The 25,662-nt window shown below is 45.7% G+C and overlaps 1 long non-coding RNA gene across 2 annotated transcripts in view; it reads left to right on the top strand.

Moving 5' to 3' along the window:
- The window catches only part of LOC144144409 (uncharacterized), an 84,292-nt gene extending 66,614 nt beyond the window's left edge, over positions 1–17,678 (top strand). Inside the window, exons 2-7 of one of the 2 annotated variants that reach the window (XR_013317246.1) lie at positions 11,823–11,993; positions 12,890–12,966; positions 14,050–14,088; positions 14,226–14,249; positions 16,067–16,087; positions 17,495–17,678. This is a non-coding gene — a long non-coding RNA (uncharacterized LOC144144409). Of the gene's footprint in view, positions 1–11,781; positions 11,994–12,889; positions 12,967–14,049; positions 14,089–14,225; positions 14,250–16,066; positions 16,088–17,494 lie in introns of those variants that run through there. The other variant, XR_013317245.1, reaches the window with a different exon arrangement.
- Positions 17,679–25,662: the final 7,984 nt, after the last annotated feature.

The raw sequence follows: 25,662 nt of genomic DNA, 5'->3' as shown, positions 1-25,662 counted from the left end.
TCGAAAGCTAGCGTGCCGTCTGTCATTCGGTTGGTTAGAGGACTGCGCGAAATTGACGGTTTTAGCGGCAATGCTAGTTGTCCTTGAGCACGCACCAGAGTGTTGGCGTCTAACTTCTGGGCGTGTCATTCTGCGAAAGTTGTAAAAAGTGTACCTAATTGTCCGAAGAATCATAATTGCAACATATTTTGTGGGACGGAAGAGTTCTTATGCCTATGTTTGCGGCTAGGAATGTCTCGTCTCTGTTGCTTGTTGGCCGACTTCGTCACTGGGGTGGCTCATTTCCGTAATTAATGCCTGTACGGCTTTCTGGGAGGTTGTCCACTGTAATCTTGTGGGTGAGTTTGTAGCAACTGCCCGAGAAATGTTTAGGCATGCGAACGCACAACGAACAAAACTTTCGAGGAGAGCTTTGTTCTGCCAAATGAACTCTGCGCGCAAAACTAGCATCGTCATCCAAGGTCTTTAAAATTCAGAAACCAGAGCTAACAAAAAATCTCCATATTGTATTTTAGTATTTGAAGTACTGAACTATATAACTATGTTCTTGGCGTTTGCGATTTCTTGCCACGCATTCAATGCATGCGCGTGCTCCTTCGTCTACATAGTAATTTAACTTCATTCTAGGTGATTAACAAGGTCGGGAGTTTTATTATGGCAGTGGCTATTTTGCCGGCAGCCAGCAGATTAGCCTGGGAGAAAAGTTGCCGGCAGTTCCTTCCCATTGGCTGGCCCAGACCACGTGATTATTCTGCCGGCACATTTCCTCGGGGGCTATTTTGCCGGCTGCCGGCATATTTTCGCAGGTGCTATTTTGCGGGCTGCCGGCACATTTTCACAGTTGCTATTTTGCCGGCAGCCGGCACATTAGCCCGGAAGAAAAGTTGCCGGCAATTCCTTGGCAATGCTGCCTCTGTGCGCCAATGCTGCGGCAGGCGGAGATGTCAACTTTGACGTTGGGGACAAGTTTTCGAGCTTTGCCGAGCTTGAGGAGAAGAGTGATTGGTACTGTTCAGTGAATTAAGTCAAGTTATAGATACGAGTCGGCAAGATTGCGGCGGGTATGTCGAACTTTGACTCAGCCCGACGCGAACTTTGACTTTGATTTGTGCTTGTTTCCACTTGCCGTGTGTGCGTATCAGCAAGCAGCCGAGAGCTAAAGTTTGGCAGTGTAGTGATTGTGCATAAGTCGCTGTTTTTAACCTGTCTGATTGTGTTTGGTATATGAACGCAAAATTAGATGTGTTTTGGACGTCTGCCTGCTTTGCATAATTTCATGCAGAAATATTGTCTTTACTGAAGTTCGTGTTTTAAACTTCATAGCATTGAAATAAACAGTGGTTAATTCTAGCCATGCAATCTTGATTTTTCGGCTGATCATTTCTTTGTTGTGTGACTTTGCTTGAAATTCTACAAAAGAAACACCAAGGAACATTCACTGTGTGTGATCAAAGTGTCAAAGTTCGCGTCGGGCTGAGTCAAAGTTCGACATGCCCGCCGCAGTCTTGCGAACTCGTTTCTATAACTTGATGTAATTCACTGAGCAGCACCAATCTTTCTTCTCAAGCTCCGCAAAACTCGAAAACTTGTCCCCAACGTTAAAGCAGGTTAAAGTTGACATCTCCGGCTGCCGCAGCATTGGCGCCCAGGGGCAGCATTGCCGGCAACTTTTCTCCCGGGCTAATGTGCCGGCTGCAGGCAAAATAGCAACTGAAAATGTGCCGGCAGCAGGCAAAATAGCTCCCGAGGAAATGTGCCGGCAGAATAATCACGTGGTCTGGGCCAGCCAATGGGAAGGAAGTGCCGGCAACTTTTCTCCCAGGCTAATCTGCCGGCTGCCGGCAAAATAGCCACTGCCTTTTATTATACCATTTTCGCAATACAGAACAGCCGGCTGACACGGGCTGTGCAAACTTGCACCTTGCACGGAACGATGCAAAACGGTGTCAGATGTTCACAGTGAGGTCTTTGCAAGAAGGCACTCTGGAGACGTGCACACCTGGGCTTGACGGCGGGACTGCCACGGTTGTTCGTTTATTTATACCGAGCTATACGTTTCCGATGGACGTAGAACATCTTCACAATTTTCTTGCGTCGTCTTGAAAATTTGACTGATTGACGGTTAAATCTGTAATAACGGGGACCGGAATTTTCGCTCCCTTCTACTGCGCTGGCATTAGGCATATTGCGGACTTTTGAGGGGTTCATTGATTGTCTTTGCCATGCAGCGTAAACCTAACGAACATCATAACACAGCTTGCGAGGTGGGTGGAACCGAGTAGGTCAGTTCAAATATATAACCAATGCGCTGTGTCCGAACTTCTGTCTTGTCACATATTCGGGCTTTGATCGCAGCATGACTGACGCCCAGATGGTCAAATAATTTACAAATCAAACGATACGCAATCACACGAAGCTTGGGCCAAGATTTGCAAACTTTGCAAGCTTTGCAAACTAGCAAATTGAGCTGATGAGGAGTCGCCACGAAAGGCGGGCGAAGTGCACGTCAGCTGCTTTACGATATACGCAGTTTTTCGGCAACTCTGATGGTTTGCTCAATTCGGGTCTGTCGTGTGTCTTACATTTGTTGATGTCCCGAAATATTACCGCTCCGTTAACGACTGGGCATGTCTGCTGCTTTTTTTTTTCTTTCTGCAGGCTCTGAATCCAGGGACAAATTCAGAAATCATTTCGAGAGGTTTCTAAGTTCTGACAACCTGAACACACAATAACAATATGTGCTTCTAGTAATGGCGCACAACAGCCGCAACTGCTTCATTACGAGCGTGCGCATTAAATTGAATCTAAACAGACCCAGGCGGAGTGAACGATGATCACTTGTAGAGCCATTTTGCTATTTCTAATCTGTTTCAATGATTTCCCAGGGGCAACGCCGCGTGTATAATATTTCCTGTGGGAATCTACGGCATCTGTATGCCTTGAAATTTTGGGGCCACCCTAACCGCATCACATATCGGCCGATATCCGCACCCTTCTTTTTCAGTGGCCACGGCCTAAACTTCTTGTATAACATAACAGCAAACGATAGCTTGCCGGCGGTAGCGGCCGGGAAGGTGATAACGATAAATACAGGTTGCAAGTTAGCATTGAAACAGAGGGATGAAATATGCGACTAAAAGCAAAGAAATGAATGAAATGGGAACAAGAAAAAATATTGAGGGATGTTTAAAACACACTGCTCACTCGCATTTGTATCAACGGTGCTACTTCATCATATGGTGTTGATGCAAATTTTCACCTTAAACATTTTGTCTCTTTTGCCGATTTCAACTCACGGCTTTATATTTAAAATACGTGTTTTACATCGCGCGTCCGCAATATCAAACAGCATAGTAAAACATCTTTTAGGCAAAGCGTCGAATTACATGACATTTCGTGTATGCCTGTACTGATCGCTTATGTTTCACCGTGGCAAGAAACATACCGACTACACGGAGAACTCGCAAAGTCCAGAATAGGGCCTACGGAAGCGGATGGGCACCTCCTCGAAAAAGCTGGGCAAACTGGGCAAGGCCGGGTTCAGACTGTTGCCGCAATAACTTTAAAAAATGGCATCATTTCTCGTCTCAGCCAACCGAAATGCGTGAAGAGTCGTTTTTTTTACGTCCATAGCGCACGATATGGCTCTTACATCGGTAGTCTGAACATAGCCTAAATTGTTTCTTAAAGTTTCCGGGAATCAGCGCTGCCAAGCGGGTGACTGACTGTCCGAGAGAAGAGCATACCTGAAAACTACAGCGCGGGAAAGGGCAGGAGAGTGCAACAGAAAACTGGCTCTTCTGCCATTTTCGGCTGACGCAATCGGCAATGTTACACAGACATTGTTGAATAGAAATATTCCGGCAAAGTTAAGGTGATCTGCGACAAGTTGGTCATATGCAACAATACACAAACCTGAACTAATAACACCCCTCTGCAGCACTACCTTGACGTCATTTCTTCATGGTGTGATTTAGAGCGAGGGGGGCACTACGTGTTCCGAAACGAGAACCTGGCCGCCGACCTCCACCTCGAGAGGAGGCCCCAGAACCACCCCGGGGCGGTTATCTTCACTGACTCCAGGACTGCCCTGCTGTGGCTGCACGCGGCCGACCAGCCACCTACCATAGCGACTACCCGGAGCGCTCCCTTGCAGCCAAGCTGCACACTGTGGCCTCCCGAGGCTGCGACCTGCGGCTCCACTGGCTGCCGGGACACAGTGGCATCCGGGGCAACGAGGACGCCGACGCCCGAGCCAGGGAGGCCCACCAGGAGGGCACCCCAGTTTCCCGAGACGTCACCGCGTTCGAAGAGGCCCGCACCGCCCTGGCCCGCATGGTGCAGGCGATGCACCCCGACCCTCGCGCTGTTAGTGTCCTGGCGCCACAGCCGCTGCCTGCACGCATCAGCAGGGATGCCAGGTGCCTGCTTCTCCGCATGCGGCTCGACTGCTGCAATGTGGCGGAGCGCCTGCCCCGACACGGGCGCAAGGACTCCCCCACATGTGTGGACTGCCCGGAACCAGAGACGCTGGAACACCTACTCTGCTTCTGCCCCCGCCACGCGGGCCCGAGAGCCGAGCTCCACCGAGCGCTCCAGCATCGAGGCCTTCCCAGCGCCTGCATAGAGGACCTTCTGTTCCCGAAGGGGCCTGCGGCAACCCAACGGGAAGTCTTCGCACATCTGCTCCATCACCTGGAGACGACCGGCCTCACGCAGCGGCTGTAGCCCGGAGTACAGCGCCCGAACTGATGTGCCCGGACTGACAGCTTTCTAGGACTGTCTCTTTCTAGGACTGACTGACTGACTTTAGGACTCCTTGTACCTTTTTCTCGCTCTCCCTCTGTCTCTCCACTTTATCCTACCACTCCCCCTCTACTTCCCTTCCCCTGCACTGTGTTGTATGCAGGTGAGCTCCCTGCCGAGCTCAAAATAACCCCAGTGCCTTTCCTTTCCTTTTCCTCTCCCGCCAACCATAAACAGTCATTTTCAGCAGGCGAAATATATTGGCGCATTTAATCGTTGTCAATAAGAACAAATAAGGACAAATACCCTAATCTGCACCTTACGGCACCTTTATCAGGCTTTACTCATTGAATTCGTCTACTCTGGCGATTTCAGCAGATTCGGGGCTGCTTGCGACAAAATATGATTGATTGATCGATCAAACGATCGATTGATTGATTGAATGTTCGATCGATCGATCTGTCGATTGATTGATTGATTGATTGATTGATTGATTGATTGATTGATTGATTGATTGATTGATTGATTGATTGATTGATTGATTGATTGATTGATTGATCGATCGATCGATCGATAGATAGATTTACTGGCTGATTGATTGAATGATTGATGGATCGATTGATCGGTCAATCGATTGATCAATTGATCGATTGACTGATTGATTTACTGATTTATTGATTGATTCACTGATTGATGGATTCGACTGACTGATTGATTGATTGTCATCGATCGATTGATTGATGGATTGATTGATAGATTGATCAAATGATTGATTGATTGATTGATTCGTTGATTGAATGATTGATTGATTGATTGATTGATTGATTTGATTGATTGTTGCGTACAATTCTCAGCGAAACTACACCTAGGCTATGAGGCACGCCGTAGAGCAGGGCTCCGGAAAAATTTTTTACCCCTTCTGGTGATCTTCACGTACGCCGTAATCTGCACAAACGGGCGTTTTCGCTTTCCGACTCCTTCTGAAACGCGCCCACCACAGCCGGGATCAAACCCGCGTCCTTGGGCTCGGCAGCACAACGCCTTTTCGCCTTAGCCACTGAGCTACCACGGCGGGTGGGATAGAAGCTTAAGCCCACATCACCCGATATTTAAAGAATTTAGCATATCTAAGTATCGCTCGGCAGTAGCATGAGTGCGCGTCATTCATTTGCAACCGTTCTAAGTAGCACTTGTAACGATCTGGAATCATTACAACAGCACACAATCTACGTTATCGCATCCCAGTTCCCAAATGAAATCAGCGCCGCTTAGCTCATACAATTTCTCGACATTCCGAAGCTTGCGACTGGTCGCATTATCGATCACCTGTTCCTTCTGCTTAATTTAGCTACCCTCTAGACTGCCACCAATGACGCTATTCCACTTGAACCCTAATCCTTCATTTGTATAAATCAACTTTAATGCACCCAGGGGAAAAAATTACAGGACACAATTTCAACAATTGAAGTTAAAAGTACGGACAACCGATTTTTGTCGCGTATGTGTTCTCTAGCTCATTCAAAAGCCAGAGTTTTATAAAGCCCGGTAACCACAAGAAATTTGTAAAAAAAACTGGCCGAATTAATTATAATTTGGCAGTAAACTTTCTGAAATCGGAAAAGTGGTGGTTCGTAGTGTCGACACTTGACACTACATAGTGTTCCGGTCACGTTACCTGCAAACCTACCAGCTACTGTAACTGCTGAAACGTTTATTTACTTATTGAAAACCCTTTAACACAAGTATTTGTATAAGTTTCTATTGCATATGCATTTTTAAACATTATTTTGAATTTCTTTAGGACACGCCGCCCGCCGTCGCTGGGTTGCTCTCAGTGTGGCTAACTGAGTCTCAATGCCAGAATTAACGGCAGCGTTCAGTAAGCAGACCCAGTGAAAGAGCTTTGATGGTTCTCCCTGAGTCAGGGCCGTTTGTTCTGCCAAAATATTTGATTTCAGTTTCCCCAAAGGCCAATGGCAGCTTTAAAAAAATGTCGCGCCCGGGGAAATCGAACTTCCGACCTCAACAACGTGAAGCCAGATTCTACATATTGTCTATCCCAACAGATGGCGCCTTCGTGCAAAATAGGCTGTTGAATTACAAAAACACATAAACGAACAATAAATCCTGCCATTCACACTTTTTTTTGCTTGGGACAAGTTTTTAAATTTCTTTTTTCATTTTGCATACAGACAAAAGTATGTTGCCGCGCTACTGTATGTCATGGTTGCCAGCATTATTTTTGGGCGGCCACATATGACTCGTAGATCTAAAAATTTCAATTTAAAAAGTTCCAGGGCCTTATCAGCAAAACTGTTTCTCGTTAAGGTGTTTTAAGTGATGCCGTTTCATTTGGGATAGAGAACATACAGGGTGTCCCAGCTATCATTCACCAAGATTAAAAAAAGAGTAAGGGCGTAACTCGAAGAAAACATAGTGCATAATGTTTGCTGTACTGTGGGGAAGAGAACAGTACGTTTTTCGTTAATGAGACCTAACTAATTATTCGTTATTAATTATCTAACTTGATAATTACTGTCCTAATCATTGCAGTACCAATAAGGCATCTGTAGGTACCCATGAGGGACACCTAACTGCGGTATTTTCAGCGACGAACTAATTGCGTACACATTTATTCTGACTGATAAAGAAAACCGCCAAATATAAAAAATACCACGTGACGGCGCCTCCCCGCGTATCGTAAAGCAACTCCCTCAAACAGGCTGCCTCTGAGTTAGCCAGAATGAAATAAACAAAAGAAAGAAAGAAGAAATCGCGACTGAGTTTGTGCCTTATCTGCACACGCGCCCATAGAGTTTCTTACAGTATACACTAGAGAGGAATCTGGCGCTAGCGTCTATGCGGCTCACACCAAGGTCGTCTGTGTCGTCATGGGCCGCGATTATACATCGCACTCGCCTTAGTTTCATCATTGGCTTGGACTGAAACGTTTTAGTGACCACAAATTTAAACAAATTGCCACAAAAGCTCGAAGAATAGTGTGCAATTATGTAAGTGGGAAATAAAAACAGGCTGTTTTAAAACTAAGGAAAAAGGAAGTAAAGCGTATTTTTGCCGGAACGGTTGTGCCTGCTATTCCGCAGGCCAAGGTTGTACTTACGAACAATGTTAATATTAAGGGGGGTAACTCATTAGGGACTGTGATTTTATTCATTTTACCATTATTTCAAATAATAAGTTGTTTCAAGAGTTTGGAAAGTTTTTTGAGCGTGCCTATGAAAACGTTGCCTTCGTGGTGAACCGGTGAACCGACCGCCAACTAGTTCAACAAGAAAAAAAAACGTGGCGTTAAACAGTCGTGCACGATGACAAGATAGGACGCATACAAGCGCCCGTATCTGCCGTATCTTGTCTTCTTCGAAGTACGTTTTGTTTCTTCTTTTCGTCGGCTACAAATTTCACGGCGGCATAATACCCGCTCAGTCATACGTCCTTCGACTGCGGCATGAGCAACGTCAGGTGCGATCACGCATTGCCTGCTGTTTCACTGAATACGGCTACCACAGAAACGGGAAGATTTCGGCTTCCTTGTAGCTCGTAAACGTGTTAATGCATAGTGAAGAAAGCAAATCCCCAAAGCCGCTCAAGAATCCAATTGTCATGCCAAGCCCAAGCCAAAAAGGGGGTCTTCCCATGAACCCCCACGACGACATGGCTTACGAGGCGCAGTTTCCTCTCTAGTATACTTACTAAGAAACTATATACACGCGCCCCGCGAATCTCGCTGTTGCTTCTCCTTCCACATGCCATTATCAAGGTGATGCGCTGTCTCTTGGGGCGGGTAACACGCGAAGCAGTTGCTTTCAATCAGCTTATTTGAGGACGCTGCTTTTCAATGCATGCGGAAGCGCCGTCACGTGGTATTTTTCATATTTCGCGGGTTTTCTTTCTCAGTCAGAATAAATGAGTACGCAATTAGTACGTCGCTGAAAATACCACCATTAGATGCCACTCGTGGGTACCTACAAATCCCTCATTGGCACTTCAATGATTTCGACAGTAATTATCGAGTTAGATAATTAATTACAATTAAATAGTTGTCTAGTTAACAAAATATCCCATCTTCTCGTAGGGAACCCTGAGTATTATGCGAAACAGCCGTGGGGTCGACTGAAGTTCCCATTAGTTTTCAGTTCGTCGTTTCCGTTGACGTTCAGCTTCGCGTGCCTTCGTTCTATCAGTAGCTTCTTTACGTAGTTTGAATGAGTGATGGACATAAGGCGCGTTCGTAGCACATGCTCCCGTCTCGGTTTGTAGCGCACTGGGAAGAGCGCCACGTACCTCCCGTTGCGACCAGAGAGTCGTGGGATCGAAACCGGGCACCGCCTAACTATTTCTTTTTATAGTGGACTGCGCTGACGGGGCTGAAGGGACGCGCATGAGCTGTAGAGTGCGGACGACGGACAACGACAACGAGGGAGGGAGGGACACAGCCCCGAGCATGAGATTCTTCGCATCTAAAAATTACTGTCCGCTTCTTCACAATACTGCACACATTATGCACTAAGTTTTCTTCGCGTTACGCCATTGCTCTTTTTTTAATCTTAGTGCAAGATAGCTGGGACACCCTGTATACTCGGCATAATCGGTTGTCTGTCCCTTTAATTTCTCCGCTTCTTGAAGGCAAATCACCTGATCTCCACATATAAATGATGCTCCTAAGCGCGATGCCTTGTTACCGAGTGTGAATGATGTGGTGAGCACGCAGACAATAGATAAAGTAGCTGATAACGTCGAAATCGCCTTTTGTAAACTATTCACCAGGTCTACGTCATCAATTAACGCTTTCTTTTTACAGTAGAGCTGTTGCAGGTCGAGCCTCTTCGTCCGTCTGCTGAAGGTCGTGCGTAGCACAGGGGTAGGAGCAGGTTCCTACACCCGCCGGTGGCCTCTATCGGGGTGTCTGCGCGTGTCTCTGGGAACCGCCTCACCGGCCGTTCCTTGACCCACGGATAGAGGTCGCCGAGGTCTCGTGGGGATGCGTTCCCTTCCCTCATGGTCGGGGAAGCAGAGGAGAGGAAGCCTCCTGCCACTAAACTTTAGCTGGCGATTTCTTTAGGCGAACAGTATGATTCACGCGTCGATGGCGATGTTGTTCTCGGGCGACTGCACGTTGACGTTCCAGTCGACACGAGAAAGTTACGGCTCCACTGTTTCAGTTGATTTCACACTGCGTGGAACAGGGTTTAATTTTTCATTTCGGGGTAACTAGCTGAAATACACTGCGGGATGGCATTGCTTTCTGCTATATTTTAAAACCATATCGCGAGACGCTAAACGGCCAAAAGTCTCCGCTACCAGCATTTGCAGCATTTACCTCCCCATTTCAGTCTATGCTGCCATCTGTGCTCAAACGGGTTGCATTTTAACAGCGAAGCTCTTTAGCAAAATCGTTTTTCTTTGTGTCCGCAATATAAAATGCCAAGAAATTGCCGAGTGCGCTCACTTGAGCATGGGCCTCGAGGCGACCGCCCGGCAGTTAACAAAACCAAGAAAATGCCTGACGCTCGTGTGAGCGTATCTCGCGGCGACAGCCCAGCAATACCCGCCGCGCATGTTTGTCGAGCCAAGCATACCCACTTAGTGAGATTGGCCAAGAGTGACCAAAAAAAAAAAAACAACCTCCAGCGTTCGCCGTATTCGACGTAACACTAGCGCGGAACGACAGGGATACGTCATGGCGTACGCCCCTCGAAGGTGGTGCCCAATGATTATCACTTCCAAAATAGACGAAGGAAGCTCACGCTTATAGCAACAATGATGAAGTAAAGGTCGTTATGGCAGCGAAGAAGCAGCACATCGGTTGCAGTCGTGGACTTAAACCGTCCTGAGGGTCGTGAAGGTTGCTACAACTTCGCTGTCTTCAAGTCTTAAGCGTTAGTGTGAGCTTCCTCCATTTTTTTACCTTTTTTAACTTGAATGTTATCTTGCCTTGTCTTTGTGTGTGTTTCATGCGCTGAATACTCCTGTACTTCGGCCAAAATCCCCCGTAATGTAGTGTCCTCGGGACTTCGGGATAAAACTAATTTAAATAACATAATATTACCAGCCCTTCAACATGACAGCACCACCACTGCAATGCTCTTTTCTCACTTTCGGTGTTCAGATGATTAGCATCCCAGCAGTCACAGACAACTACGAAATTTAAGGAATTTATGGTCACAGAAAGAAATTTAGAAAGCAACTCCTTTTTTTTTTAAATAGCGAAAGCGAGTTGAAAACAATATATGTGTAAGGAATAAAAGCTGTCCAAAAAGGGTTGAAGGCGTAAACAACCAGTGCAAGGTAGATTATCATTCTGCTAAAGAAACCACTAGCACTTGGTACTTTGTGCCGAACCTTGCGTGGTTGGGCGTCCCTAACCTGTGAAGATCTGTCGGCACGCTACGCGTGATTGCATTTGCTCAGCCGGGTTGACGGGTGGGAAAAGTGTGCTGTACTCGCAGCTGCGCTTGTCACTTTGTTGCGATTTGTTTTGGAGCCTTCACATGCCTAGCTATCCCCTTGCAATGATGTTTTACTATTCCTAAGTTACCACGACACTTTTTTCATTACAGCCTTGTCTAAACGCATCGCGGGAGCAAATCAGAGTCTGATTTAATGACCGTGTTGTCATCTGTCGGTTATTTGACTGGATATTGTTATCCTTTACCAAAATACCGTTTCATTTGCAGCTCGGCGATTGGAACTGCGTTTAAGGCCTGCGTACACAATTTCAATTTTGTGATGGTGTCGGGCGAGAACTTTTTTACTGCCATTGAAGCGCCAAGGTAAAAATACTGAACAATTATGGCGCCCTTTTCTCGTCTGCCGATCTAAAATGTGCGTTTGAACGCCGTCCTTTGCGCGGACTCCCTCGCGAAAGAGGTCGGCTGTCCCGCCTACTCTACTCACGCCATACGCAAGCCACAAGGCCATTCCAGCATCACACAAACCCGCAGGGGCATTCCTTCTCTCCTAACACGGCCAACTCTTATACCAGGCATCCATGAAAAATGGCAGGGGCCGCCTAGAAAAGACAGCAGTTCCAACTTAGCGGGGCACTCAGGAAGTCGCTGCGAAATCCCGCCAGTCCCTCTTGTAGCCCCCCGGAGCCTTCACGATATCAGTGGTTGTCCAGCATCAACTTCATTTAGCCAGCATGAAGTCTGCAATTCCTTTGGTGGCTTTGGCTGTTCTTTCGCTCTTTGCCTGGACCGTAGCTCACGGCGATTCTGATGAGCAAGGTGTGCCATATTTTCAACCCTGATTTACAGTTCCATAAATCTGCGCTTTCTTGGATGCGAAGAAAGTGCGTGAGTTTAATTACCTCTATTGGATCCTTGATTTCGCTCGGTGTAAGTTTATTTGTGCTGAATTCCGAAAATGCTTGCCAGGCCTCAGAACAGCGAGGGCAAGAAACAGATCCAGTTAGTTAGCGAACACGTGTAACTGCAACGAACGCTGCGATCGTTAGGACTTAATCTGCAGCGCGAACTTCGTACTGATATATCCACTGCCCTTTCAGAGACTCTAGTGTAAACAGCATAGCCCACAGATATATACATATACCTTCCTGGGCCCGTCGATATCATCCACTTAGAATGGGAACGGAGTTTGCCTGGCTTAATACTGATCATATTTTGATAAAACAGCGCTACCAACACTTTACTCATAATTACTGATACAGGGAACGTAGTAATAGCGTTTGTAGTCAATACCCTCTGTTATTTTGTATCGGTCTCAGTGGCGCTAGCGGCTGTTTAGGCGTCCTCTATCCGTGATTATTAGTTTTACCCCCTTGTTTAACTTCTCGCCGATTTGTACAGCTGTCGTGTACTTTGATAAGAACAATTTATTTGCATTTATTTAAGATCATTTGTATCCTGATACTCTGTTGTTGCTCAGCAAGAATGCGCTGCGCATTCTTGATTATTCGTTAAAATCGCTTTGCTACGTACAAGGCTGCGTTTGAGAACATAACTATGCACTTTGAAATTGAATTGTCTGCATTCTCCCAGCAGTGTGCTACGTTGTCTTGGTTGGTAAATTCATTTTTTATAGCTGGAACAAGGAGATTTTATGCAAACTTAAGTGCGAATAAGCAGGAATGAACTAATGAGGTGTTTCCTTCTACTGACAGTTATGGCAAGAGCAAAGAAATACTTTCCGTGCCTGAAAGACGGGAATGACCAAGCCAAACTGAAACGCGTGAAGGAGGTAAGATTACTGCACTTATCGTGAGCGCCATAAAATTGTCAATGTCGCGCACAATGACAATTGCCTACAGTAGTGCCACATTTCTATGTTAACAGGAATGGCATCGATGACTGTGTTCGACAGAGCACAAATTTTAGGTAAATCTGATTACACATATCCACTAATTATAGCCCCGTTACTTAAGTAGGAAAGTGCTGCTAACACGATTAAGAGGCCTCTAGACAGCGCAAGCGCAGCCAGCGACCAAAACTGCGTCCGAAATTGTAGCACAAATTTGTTTTGACACCATCGATCGGAAAAGTAGACCTGAGAATGTGAAAAGTTTAAAACGGGATATGTGTTCACGGTTCTACATTCAACCAACGCTCAGCGCTATAGCAGCAAGCCAGGCTGTTTACATAAGCCAACTTTTCTTTTCACTTAATGTTGGTACTCAAGCAAAATCAAAACCTTACAATCTGCATAAATCAAGCAAACTTTACCTCACTTCTCTACACTTTTTTTGCATATGAACGCCTACAGCGGTATGCGCCTTGTCTTGAACATTACAGGCAAAACGAGCCTGGCAAACAGGCTGCAAGACGACCCAGATTCGTGTTTTCACATAAAGAATTGGTCTCAGAACTTTACGTTATGCAGCCATGGACAGCTAAGAAAATCGCTGTGTATCGGATGGAACTGTTTACATATTGCGGCAACTGCTCGGTCGTGTCCTTTTATAAAGAAAGAGTAGAACGCCCTCTGTGCGGTGCTTCCGGGTGAATTAAAACACACGGGTATGTTACCACGCATTTATTCACAAGAAATACCCGTAATAATCATTCACCATGTAAGTGCTTTTCGCTGAATGAAGGATCCCGGAAGATTTGGACACTACCTGGTTCAAAAACGCGAATAAATCTGGGGAACTTCAGCTAAAAGCAGGAGGCAAATTGCTGGTTGAGTATTGGGCCTTGATGACATATCATTTACCCTCATCTCACTTCAAATTTTGTTTATATAAAATGCTGAAAATAAAAATAAGCGTACTAGATCGACGCACAGTTCGCGTCTAATTTTTTCTTCACACCACGCTTCCTCTAGGCATACGGCGTGTGCAAGGACAAACCTCACTCGGAGATGGTAAGTTAAACTTCTCGTACGGGCAAGAGACCTGATCTGAATTGGGCATTTTATTAACGTTGCGACGCTCAGGCTATACCATTTCCTTCGTCGGTTTTGCCTCGTTCAAATGGCTCTTGTGAAACTTTATTTCACAGAAAGACTGCTTCATTCAGACCATGGTAAGTGTCAATTTGTACTTTTTTTCAGTAAAGTTTTTTCGCCTTTTTTTTTCTAGGAAATAACGCAGTTATCCATTTTTTCTTGGAAATAACGCCTGCATAACTCCTGATCTGTGCGTGTTAGTGAATGTCCATTAAGCTGTGCGAATAAGATATTTTGCACGTAATGCAAAAACCACCACATTTTCACCCCACAGTGCGCAACAAAGTCCACAAAGCTACGCCTGATTTCGCACAAAACTACTAAACAACCTTCTGGCAGCTGGATTAATTTGATTGGCGACCGAGTTAAATTGGTTGGCACATTGATTACATTCGCGGGCACCTATTCTAAATTAGATGGCACTAATTAGATGGCGCTTCAATTAAATATGATTGGGTATGGATTAAATTGTTTGGGGATTGGATTTAATTGAGCGGTAAAACCTGTAGTAATAATATTGCCGTTACAGAAGCTATTACATTCATATGGACGTGGATCAAAGGTCTCGACCGCTGTGCTCATAAAACTGTTCAATATTGTCACCGTACGCAGCACGACAGGATCCCCAAGGTGCTTTAAAAAAGTGCGATAAGACAATAGCATATATGACCAGGCAATGTCGCACGGACATTTAAGTGAATTAGGGCCTGGCTTTCCAAACATCACGTACAGCTACGGAACAAGCACTGCGTTAGGTAGACGGTAAATATTGCTATTCAATGCTTTCTATGCCTGCAGCTAAACATCTTACAATAATAATGCGAACAATCAGTGTTGTTTGGTGTAATCTTCGATTGCGACAAATGATGAGAAGCCTATACAGCAATTATTTAGTGATTGACATTTATCCTGCGTCACGCTGTATGCAGTGTTCGGAGACGGTATCACTGCAGGGAATCTTATTTGTCCTTTCAAGCCTAAAATAGAGTAATTAGCCGGGGGAAGACTGTTCCACAACCGACTGCAAACGTAAAAGTCATTCTTTAACGTCGTTCGAGCATCGGAAAGTGAACGCGAAGGTAAAAATGACAGACAATAAATCAACGACGTTCATTCATGAAATGCAGGTGCAAGAGCGAATAAGTTACAACCAGGGCTTTTTGTCGCGGAATACTAGCACAAGTCGCTAACCCATCTACGGGCGGGCTGATAAAAGTTATGTGGTTCACCTTCACTGGCGACTCAGATAACTAAAAACGCGTACTAAACGCCGCTGGGCGGCAGCTTCTAATGCAGCCTGCTTTATCTGTGTATTTGTTCTTCCTATTAGAAACTTAATTGAGGTGTGTCTAAGTGAATTATCTGGGTACAAAAAGGATGGATTTTTACCGCGTAGCAAAATCAGAAGCCTCTTCACGACTACTTCGCCAGTCATCACAGCGAAAAAATACTTGAAACAGCTTGCCTGTCTTTTTTATGAAAACTAATAACAGAAAACCTGAGTACAACGTCGTATAGTATCTAACTACCAAAAAGGGGTGCATTTTGTACAGCCACAAATTATTTTAGCGCTAGTTTTATAAAACAGAGAAACAAAAAATAAAGAGCTACGGGTGTGTAAAGCTCGCAACTTTAACACACAGTAACGAGCAGAACAAGCAATTCAGACAAATCATCTCCCCCAGTGCAGCCAACTTTGATTGTTTGTATATTTTGTCGTTGAATAATAGGAAAGACGACGCGGGGAAGGTAACATGACGGTACCTATCTCCGGGTGGCTCACAGATTGTACAAAGTGCAGGATTGGGCGAGTTGAGTTTGATTGTTTTGGGAGAAACTTGAGAGAGGTGTATCGAGAATAAATCTTCACGTTTTTATCTGCTTTTTCTTTCAGAAACTGGAGGACAGCGAAACGGTGATTAATTTCATGTTGTATTAATGTAGCATTGTGCGGGAATAGGAGGGTAAAACGACCTGAGTCTTTCAGGTGGACGCGGAACCAAAGGTCGTGCAAGCTAGGATAAATTTACGGAGACCACATTGCCGAACTTCTGACTGAATTTATTGAGATCATGTGAATAGAGATTAACTAAAGTACCACCAACGGTGTCGCCCGTACTAACTACCTCCACTAACTTGGGCAAAAACCAAGAGAATTGAAAAAAACGCAAAACATAAATGGTTTGGGGAACTTCCTAGAATAAACCATTGTGTAAACCCCAAAAAACTCGCTATAGCGTGGTGCAAATTAATACATTGTCAATGCAAAGTTTGCGTTTTCCCAGTCAATACCATGCCTTAATAACTTATCTCGTTAATTGACTAAGGGGTGCTGGCAGAATTTACGTATTCGGGAAAATTAACTCCACTAGATTAAATTTTCAATTCCCAGGGGTCTTGCAGCCCTCTTGTATTTAATGTGTGTGTTCAGAAACCATTATGTCTCTTTACATATTGCGTAGACGGAGACCGGAAAAATGCAACAAATAGATCATCAGACTTCACTGACATCCGAATTATTGTGTGCCATATTCCATAAGACATATCGTTTCCTGTTGCCCAGTTTCCATCGTGATGAGTTAGCTTGTCTAATGGCTCTTTAGTGGACTAACCGGAAAAGACGAGAAATTTAAGAAACATAAAGGGCTTGTTATACCAAAAAAGCTCTGTTTTCCGGCACATCGTGCTTTTTATAGGAGGAACAACTGTTGCTAATAACTTTTTTTGATATCCTCAGCGTTTTTCGAGTGAGTTCTAAATATACTTAACAAGGTGGGTTCAATACCCAAATGGGAGTGCAAAAAATCCTGTGATCCGGCCATAAAAATGCCTTTAAAATTCCTCACTATTATAGAGCAGAAATAATGAGAACCAACCGGACGAACTCGGTATTTATTAGCTACGCGAGGGACCGTAAAATTTTTCACGATGCGTGGATCTTCAATAATACACACGTGCTACTGGCAAGCCAATGTATCATATCAGGATGGCTCATCTAGAAGCTCAGTCATTGTTCACGTGATCCGCGGCAGTATACTTTGGAACAACCGCTGAAGGCGCGCATGTCACACTTTGTAGTAAATCCGTTCAACACTGCGTGCGAGTTAACGGCGGATTTGTTACGTTTGCCTGCTAGAAAGCCGCAATATATATTTTTAGTGTAGACAAATATAGGTATTGTGCAGCACACCCTTATCGTTGTCTTATTATCCATCAACGTTACGTCGCATTGTGGAAAGTGGCCAGGGCTAATTTAACAACCGGCAACATACCTACAGGTGATAATGTCATGCTAATAAATTTATGTTCTCATTTGTTTCAGGAATGCGCGATGAAGCTGCACAGCCAAAGCTAGCCCACGTCAGCACTGAATTCGTGGGGCGGCATACCCCTCCTGATTGTGTCTACAAATAAAAGCTTTCCAAGCCTTGCGCAATAATAATTATCTGGTGTGTTTTTTGTGCCTAGTACGCTCAAGAGACCCTCAGGTTGCTTTCGACTATTCCGTTAGATATCTACCCTCCTCAATTTTCCTCATCTTTTGCCTACGCTGAATTTGGTGAACAAAATGGTTTTTTAACACAAAAGTGTTTTTTGGCCGGGTACACCAAGATCCCACTCCCGTAATTTCCGTCGCGGAAGTGACGTCGCCAGAAAATGTGCTATGGACGCTGCAGCGCCCACATTCGAGCTCATGCCACTCGACCCCTCTTGCCACAAAGAGAGGTACGTGGTGCTCTAACGACTGCGCTATATGAGCACACACGTGAGCACCTCTACCGACGCGCTTATCCTTGCCCTTTCCAATGACTCATTCAGATATTGCTGCCATCTAGGAGCGGCGAAGCGAAGTAGCGCATCATGACGCTAATGAGCGCCGACAGTTGGCGTCTCGATGCCAGCGCCTTCGTGTACCGGGGACACGCGTGAATTGAGGCAGCCTCCACGCTGGCGTGGTTCCCATGACCTTCGTGTTTGAAGCTACTGTTTCTATGTGCATCAGTTTTGTTTTTGTTGTCCCGGAATAAACTCGTTATTTTTTCGGTTTCTTGCTTGTCGGCGTCACTTCGTCTTGGGGGGTCAGGCTCTCGAACCCTTCGAACATGAAGGAGGTTCCTTTAACATTCCACTGCTCCTGTGAAGGCACCTTTCACGTTCGTGTTTTACCGATTCCTATGAAAGAGGGATGAGCCCTATTTTTATTTACTTATTATTCCTTAAATGCCTCATCAAAATGTTTCATGAATGGTGGATATGGTACGAAGCATGAAAGAGATGTAGGAGCATTCACGGTAACAGCACATGGCCTTACATCAAGTATGGTGGTTCTTATTCACTGTCTTCTTGAAGCTGGATTGGCCGGCGATAATGAACATGCAGTATCTTTGCAAATTCAGTACCGGGAATATGTAGTGAGAAACAATATCGAAACTTGTTAGTTACGGATAAAAACAGCGTTAAAATGACGACTGCGGCAAATGCGGGAAGCTGGTTGGATGTCCGGATTTTCAGGTGACTGTGAGTTAACGACTAACTGAATAACACACAGTCAAGCTATCTTACAGCAAGAAAGAAGCGTAGAAAGGTTAAGTTCAATTTTATGCCGGTATACTGCACTGGTATCAGTATCCTGAAAGAATCAAATTTAGTGGTGCGATGCTGGACATATCGTAGTGGTTTCATCAAATAGACTTGGCGAAGGCCAAAAACAAGTATTTACGCCGAATAAGACCGAAGTAAGCAAGTAATTGTACCGAACGTTAGTCTAGGCCAATATTGTATAACTATAACGTTTACTATTGTATAATGTGTATTGTTTGTCTCCATCAAATTGTACACAGTCACTGAGTATTTTTGCCCCCCCCCCCTTATGCAATGCCCTCGGGCCTTTAAGGATGCAATTAATGAAATGAAATTAAATGAAATGAGATATTACGGCGTAGATAGCCAAGGACAATGTTGGAGTTCTTCATGTTGTTAACGTGACAAGTTCGGCCTAAATCAGAGTAGGTGGGAACAACGAAATATTTATCTTTGTTTACGCATAATTGCGATGGCGGTGGAAGAGATATGCAGAGGTTTGTTTCACAATTACCGAAATCAAGCAGTTTTTGAGACAGATTTCAAAAAGACAAACACCGTCTTGTAATGCTAATACTAGTTAGCAATTATAGTTCTACAGGTGATGAAATCATCGGTACATAATAGCATGTCATTAGATGCAACGCTCATGGGGAGGTCACCGCGTAAACTGGGAACAGAAGAAGTTCTAGTATGGTGCCCAACTGATTCTGTTTGGTTCGTCTGGGTATTTCATCCCCATATTCTGCGCTGAAAGTTTCTAGGCCCTGCGCAAGTTGGATATATCGATGTTGTCTCCCATCATAATTTCGTATTCTCTTACTGTATGCTTACCCGTTTCTTACAGGATGGCCTACGAATGTCTAGATTATTGCTGCCGCCTCGTCTTACTGAAATTCACCTTCTTTCGGTTCGCGGACATGAGCGGCTCACTTCTAAGGAAGCTGCAGACTCTCTAGCAAGGTTCCCACTTTCCGGGCCTGTTGTAGATGTCATTATGCCAACACCTTTACTAACAGCTCAAAAGCACCGCAGGTTGTTGGAGCTTAAAGGCCAGCAAGAGTTAGTATGACTGCCTTTGAGGGATTTCTGCCATCTAAAATCCTCGTGAAAATCTGAATGGTGCCCTTCCCGCAGCCTAGAGGTTATTATTACGGGCCTTCACTGTCATGTACCACGATTAAATAGGTACCTACACAGGTCTAGTCTGGCGTAAACAGCTCTGCGCAGCTACTGTAATAAGGACGAGTATGTCGACCACTAACTTTTGACCTGTCGGCGAGTTTCAACTCCCAGACATCAGCTTTTTGAGGTGTCGCTTCCTTCGTAGTCTGGGGATACCTTTATCGGTTCCGGCTCTTCTATCATCCCTAACTGCCGAAACGGGGTTCTGCCGCCGGAATGTTTGCTCTGCCGTCACGCTCTTCAGTCACAATTCTAATCGATTCTCAATATCATCGGCATTGGTTACTCTCGCCTAGAATTTTCAGTTGCTTTTGTTCATTGGATTGTGGGGTTAAAACGCGCCGACGCAATGCCGGCGATGAGGCACGCCGTAGTGGATTGCTCCGGATTAATTTTGACCACCTGGGGATTTTTAACGTGCGCCGAAATCTCGGACTCACGGGCGTTTTTCCTTTTCGCCTCCATAAGAAAAGCGGTCGCCGCGGCCGGGAATAAAAGAAGCCCATCGAAGTAATTGGCGCCGAACAGCAAACAAAAGAAAGCTATGAGGGAGACGTAGACACTATGCATCAGTAAATAAGTAAAAAATTAGAGCCTTTTTTTCAGAGGAGGATTGCGAAAACGTGAAGCTCTCCTCCATGCAACCTGTGTAAAACAACGTCGAAGTCTAGACTGCTTCGACTGTGTGGGAATGGCGTAATCGGATAGACGTCAGCTTCATAGCGCGAGGGAAGCGTTTTCACCTGATGCGCGTGATATTCCTTTGTGAAAACCCATCGTGTAAGTTGTTGCATTTCCTGCAACGTGTTCTAGGCTTAACGATTTCGATATCGAACTTTGACCTTGAACTTTGAAGACATTGGCTTTCGACCATAGAAAACTTTGCGTTACGACTTTCTTTCACTCCACGTGCAGGATCATCATCACTTTAAGAGAAAGTTGGCTCTCCTGCAGTGCTTTCAAGTGCAACGTCACCAGCATTGAGGCATACAAAGATTGTCGTTAATTATTGACACAGGACTTTTGCCTTCAATACACTTAAGCATAATTAAGTCCCTCCAAGAAGTTTTGTTTGGTGTGGAACGTGTTCTATTTCGTTAAAGGTGGGTAGATGGGGCGCGGTTCATTTACAAACATCGCGAGTAAAGAAAGAAAGAAAGGAGCGCAAAGCGCCTCCCTTTTTTTCTGTGCTTCGATAGCGGTTACGAGTACATCTGATTGCGATAACGCCATCCAAGAATGAAAGGGTGCCAGTTATCACTTTTGCCTATGCCTCCACATTATTGTCGTACTCGTGCACAGCAGGCACGTCACAAAACGGAGGAGCTTTGGGTCGCTCTTCGCTGTCTAGCATGCGTAATCATGCGAACGGCAATTAAACTTCGCAGTTGTATATATCGCAGTACGAATGCGCTAGAAGAATTCTGCCAAATGACACTGCGTGGAAACCGATTGCGTTTAAATTTTCAATGCAAACATGCGTGCTTACTGCAGCCACAAAAAAGTTAATTATTCGATTTTTAGTCGATTAACCCAGCGACATAAATCATTACCACCTAGTTGTGTGTCCTCCTGGGCGCATAACCTCACTGTATAGGTGGTCTTCACGTAAATCTAACTGCCTAATTTAAAAAAAAATCCCGTCGACTTAATTTTGATCACCTTGTATAGTAATGCCCATGCATCCTCTGTAGCAGGCACAAAACGTTTTGCGCACGTTACTGCATCGGCTTCCCTGACAAAGCCTGTGTGATGTATCGATTTATCAGATGATTTTTTAAGCGTCACCTGAAGCGAAGCTATAAAATATTATGCAGAAACATGGCACAGATAGAAGCCGTGAACAGAGCATATTGATACGTGCTTAGGAGCAAAACGCCACCATTTAAATTGAGGGGTTAAATCTACACTCTTAGAAAAAAGGGTAGAAAAAGGGAGAATAATGCGCGTTTTCTCCCCCAGCCCAGCGAGTTTCTCCCTTTAGCTCATTACACGTAGCGCCCTCTGTACGGCCCCTACGAAACACGGAGACGGGGAGCATACATTCTCCCCTGTCGTCTGCGATCTGCCGTTGGCGCCGACGGCGATGGCGAAATCGTTCTTCCTTGCACAACGGCTCTCGCCGATCGGGCGTACGCGAATATTCTGTGCAACATCGCCCCTGCAATTTGGTGCTTCCTTGTCCTCTCAATGTTTTCTTTTTTTAACAACATGTGCTCGCCACGCGAACGCACGCTTTTCCAGCCGTGTATTTCGAGCACATTCCGTGGTAGCCGCTGCATGCTTGCTGGGTACGACTCCCCTGCGCCCATTTCGACGTTACCACCGCATTTGTGGACGCTTTCTACTCACTCCCAAGGGTAAAACAGGGCAGCGATTATACTAAACTGCCCATTTCTTTATCAACGAGGATGGATAGCAGGGATAGCAGCATATTGATGCTTCAGTGACCAACAACAAAAAGACCCCTGCAGCATCTTTGGTAGCATTTCGAATAGTTGCCAGACCAGCGGTGCGCTCTTCGCTAAAAGAGCGAAGGCAATGTCATCACTCAAACATACCCGCCGTACTGTTTCGTTACACGTTTTTTGTTCTTCTTTGAGCTATTTTACTACTTCTTACAAAACCTGAAACTAATAAAAGGTTGCACGAGTTACATTTCACGAAGCAACAAACAACAGCTGAAGCTCACGCATTGCTGTGGGTTATTCGAAACAAACAATAAGCTCATTTTTCCTATTGCCCGCTCTGCTATCAGTGGTATAAATAATTTGTGGCTGTTTAAGGTGTAGTTGTGCTTTGCGGGCACGTGAAAAATGTACTATGTGTTGTGCAATGTGTATTGTATACGTGTATTATGCTTGCGCTGTTGTCTATTGCATGTATTGCGCGTTGACAATGCCTTTAATGAAGTGTATGTTGCTGTGTTGTGCTACGTTTCTTCCCAACTTGTTCCCGCCAGCCTGCGGCCTCTGTAAGGTTGCTATATATACGTCAGCCATAGAAGAAACGCTTTGGTGTAAGCGCCCACTGATAGTGATGCTTAGTAGCTGCCCCTCCTCCTCCCAACTGTTTTTTTTTTTTTTTGCTTCATCTATCGGTCCTTTTTAAACGTTTACGATTCGAGCTCGCTAGATGGCGAGCAGTGTCATCTCTTTGCTCGGACGGATTCGGCGTATCCGCGCGATTGCAGATGATCTGCGTTTTGATGCATGGGTTGTAGCAAGGTAAGGCGACTAACAAGAACTAGTCGCTCTCTAACGGCCGCATTGGATGTTTGTGATCTCGCGAATCGGTGAACGGCAGGATTACAAGCGTTTGGGAAATAAAGAAAGCATTTTGAATGCAGTCATTATGACTTCTGCTCTGTTTACAGCGGCGCGTTCGCGGAATCGTGGACGGGAGCGCTTAGCGGGACGGATGCACGTCGCGCATGCATATACGATTGGCGTCATGGCTTGCTAACCCAAGTTCTGGTGCGCGGTAGGTAATGTTTTGGGTATTTTAGGCCCATTTTAAGCCACAGTACCTACCTATTGGTACTTCCTCGGTCCTCAAACCGATCAGCTCGCTAGGCCTTTCTCGCATAACATGCATTGCTCGGGTTGTGCTGCCAGGGGAGGAACGCTCCTCCATTAGCTCACGAAAGGGAGAAATCTTCCTCCATTCCTAGGGGGAGAAACGCGCTTCTCCCTGTTAAAGGGGGATTTTTTCTACCTTTTAGGGAGCAATATATGATACATTCCTGTTTCACCCTTAAGGGAGAAACTACCACACCCTTTTTTATAGTGTATGTCATGAAACGGGAAGGGAAATGTAAGGTACGCCAAAAGTACGGAGTCCAGCATAATGATCGAACGCTGAGATCACCATTCCTTCTGTTGAAAATCAGGTGGTGTGGAATGCATTGACGTTTGCAGCGTACTTGGGGCGGTAAAGGGGATGCCCTAGTACCGTCGTACCGTTTTTGTCGGGGCTCCCTAACCAGTCCACAATGCTGGAAGGAAGACGAAGTGTCACTAACTGGGCTCTCCGCCCTCCAAGATGTTACTGACGCCTTGTCCTCAGACTGGACTCCAACCTCTCAGTTCCCCGAATCCCTCTAAATACAAGTACAAGGTAGTTACTGATGAGGCTTACACTAAACTGTCCTAAAGAAATTCTGATTTTTCGAGCGAAAGCTCTACTGCACTACATCTTTCAAGGTCATTCATCGCGCCGCGATGACCCTGAGGCGCCGGCAAGCAAGTTTCGCCGGCCTTCGCTTGCTCGGATCTCCACCGCTGCGGTACCACGTGACTAGGACGGAGTGAATCGGCTGCTTGGCCTGCGCCATATCGCCCAACTGTGGCTGGGCTATCTGTGCGCACGGTTCAGCACAAACGAACTACGTGACTAAGCGAGGGTTAAGGACTGGTACATGAAACACTGCCCTAACTGAGCTCAGAGGAACGAAGACTAGGGAAACACACAAATCAAGCGCATGAAAACGCTACTTTGCCGGCGCTTGGTTCTTTATTTTCGGCATCCATGGCGCGCCGTTAGGGCTGTTTGTGTGTACTTCAGATGATGCAGCTGCATTGTGCTTGCTTCAAAGTATGCAGCTGCCTTGTCTCTGAAAAAGTTGTAACAGCTGTAAACAATGTCTAAATAGGGCCCGAAACTCTGCACTGCTTCCCTGAGAAGCCCATTTTGAGACCTACTAGCAGCTGTAAATGCGTTGTTGCAAGAAAGCGCGGTTCTTTTTCTACCAGCTGGAATCGTATTACCGCGCTCCATATAATACCTTATGTAGGAGACTTCTTTTCGACACCTAAGTTTTGTTCACACCTACGATATTCAAATCGCTGTGAAAGAGAGAGAAACAATTCCTAAAAAAATATTACGAGAAGGAACAGTGTACCGAAGTGACGGGCCATAATTTTTAGGGGCGAAGTTCCTAAAGCCGTGGGTCTGTCCATCCCTTGTATCTCGTGGTACGTGACCACCTAGTTCGATGACTCACTCGATGGTGGCGCTACGTGACCGCCTAGTTCGATGACTCACTCGCAGGTGGCGCTGGTGTGAGTGACGTCATGATGACGTCACTCGCACGTGACTGACACTATAAAAGGCAATCGCTGTTGACGCGCTTCCACGACCCCATGCACCGACGTAGCCCGGATAGACGAGGCCCGTCTCATCATTCGTAGAGAACTCTGCTCCCTACACCCCGACCCTCGCATCGCATCAGGCCTCTATTTCCATCCCCTACCATACAAGGGCCTTTCCCGCCATGAAATGGGCCTCCTCCTCCGTCTCCGAGTTGGCTCCCATCGGGACGCCTCCCGTCTCCACAGGCTCGGCATCGCAGACAAGGCTAGCTGTCGCAATTGCACAGCTGAAGAGACGCTCCAACATCTCCTACTAGAATGCCCACAATACTCCGGTCCACGCTCCAAACTCTTGGCAACGTTCGTCTCATTACGCCTGACTCACACCACGCCCACAGATCTCCTATTTCCCAAGGCCCACCCCTCAGTACAAGAGAAAGCACTCCGGTCCCTCATCACCTTCCTGACCGAAACGCCCCTTCATACCTTCCTATAATCCCCTCCCCCTCCCAACCCCCCTCCTCATTCCTCTATAAATACACTATCCTTTACTTCTCTCTCACCTCCTTCCCTCCCTATCCTCTCATTATTCTCCTCCCGGTTGAGGTGTCATCCTAAGATAGACAGTTAC

This window comes from Haemaphysalis longicornis, unplaced genomic scaffold (genome assembly GCF_048455015.1).
Source record: "Haemaphysalis longicornis isolate Haplotype H1 unplaced genomic scaffold, Haemaphysalis longicornis Haplotype H1 scaffold_7, whole genome shotgun sequence".
In the NCBI taxonomy this organism is placed as follows: Eukaryota; Metazoa; Arthropoda; class Arachnida; order Ixodida; family Ixodidae; genus Haemaphysalis; species Haemaphysalis longicornis.
Note: the sequence above shows the minus strand (reverse complement) of the source record. Positions and strands in the feature narration are given on the sequence as shown.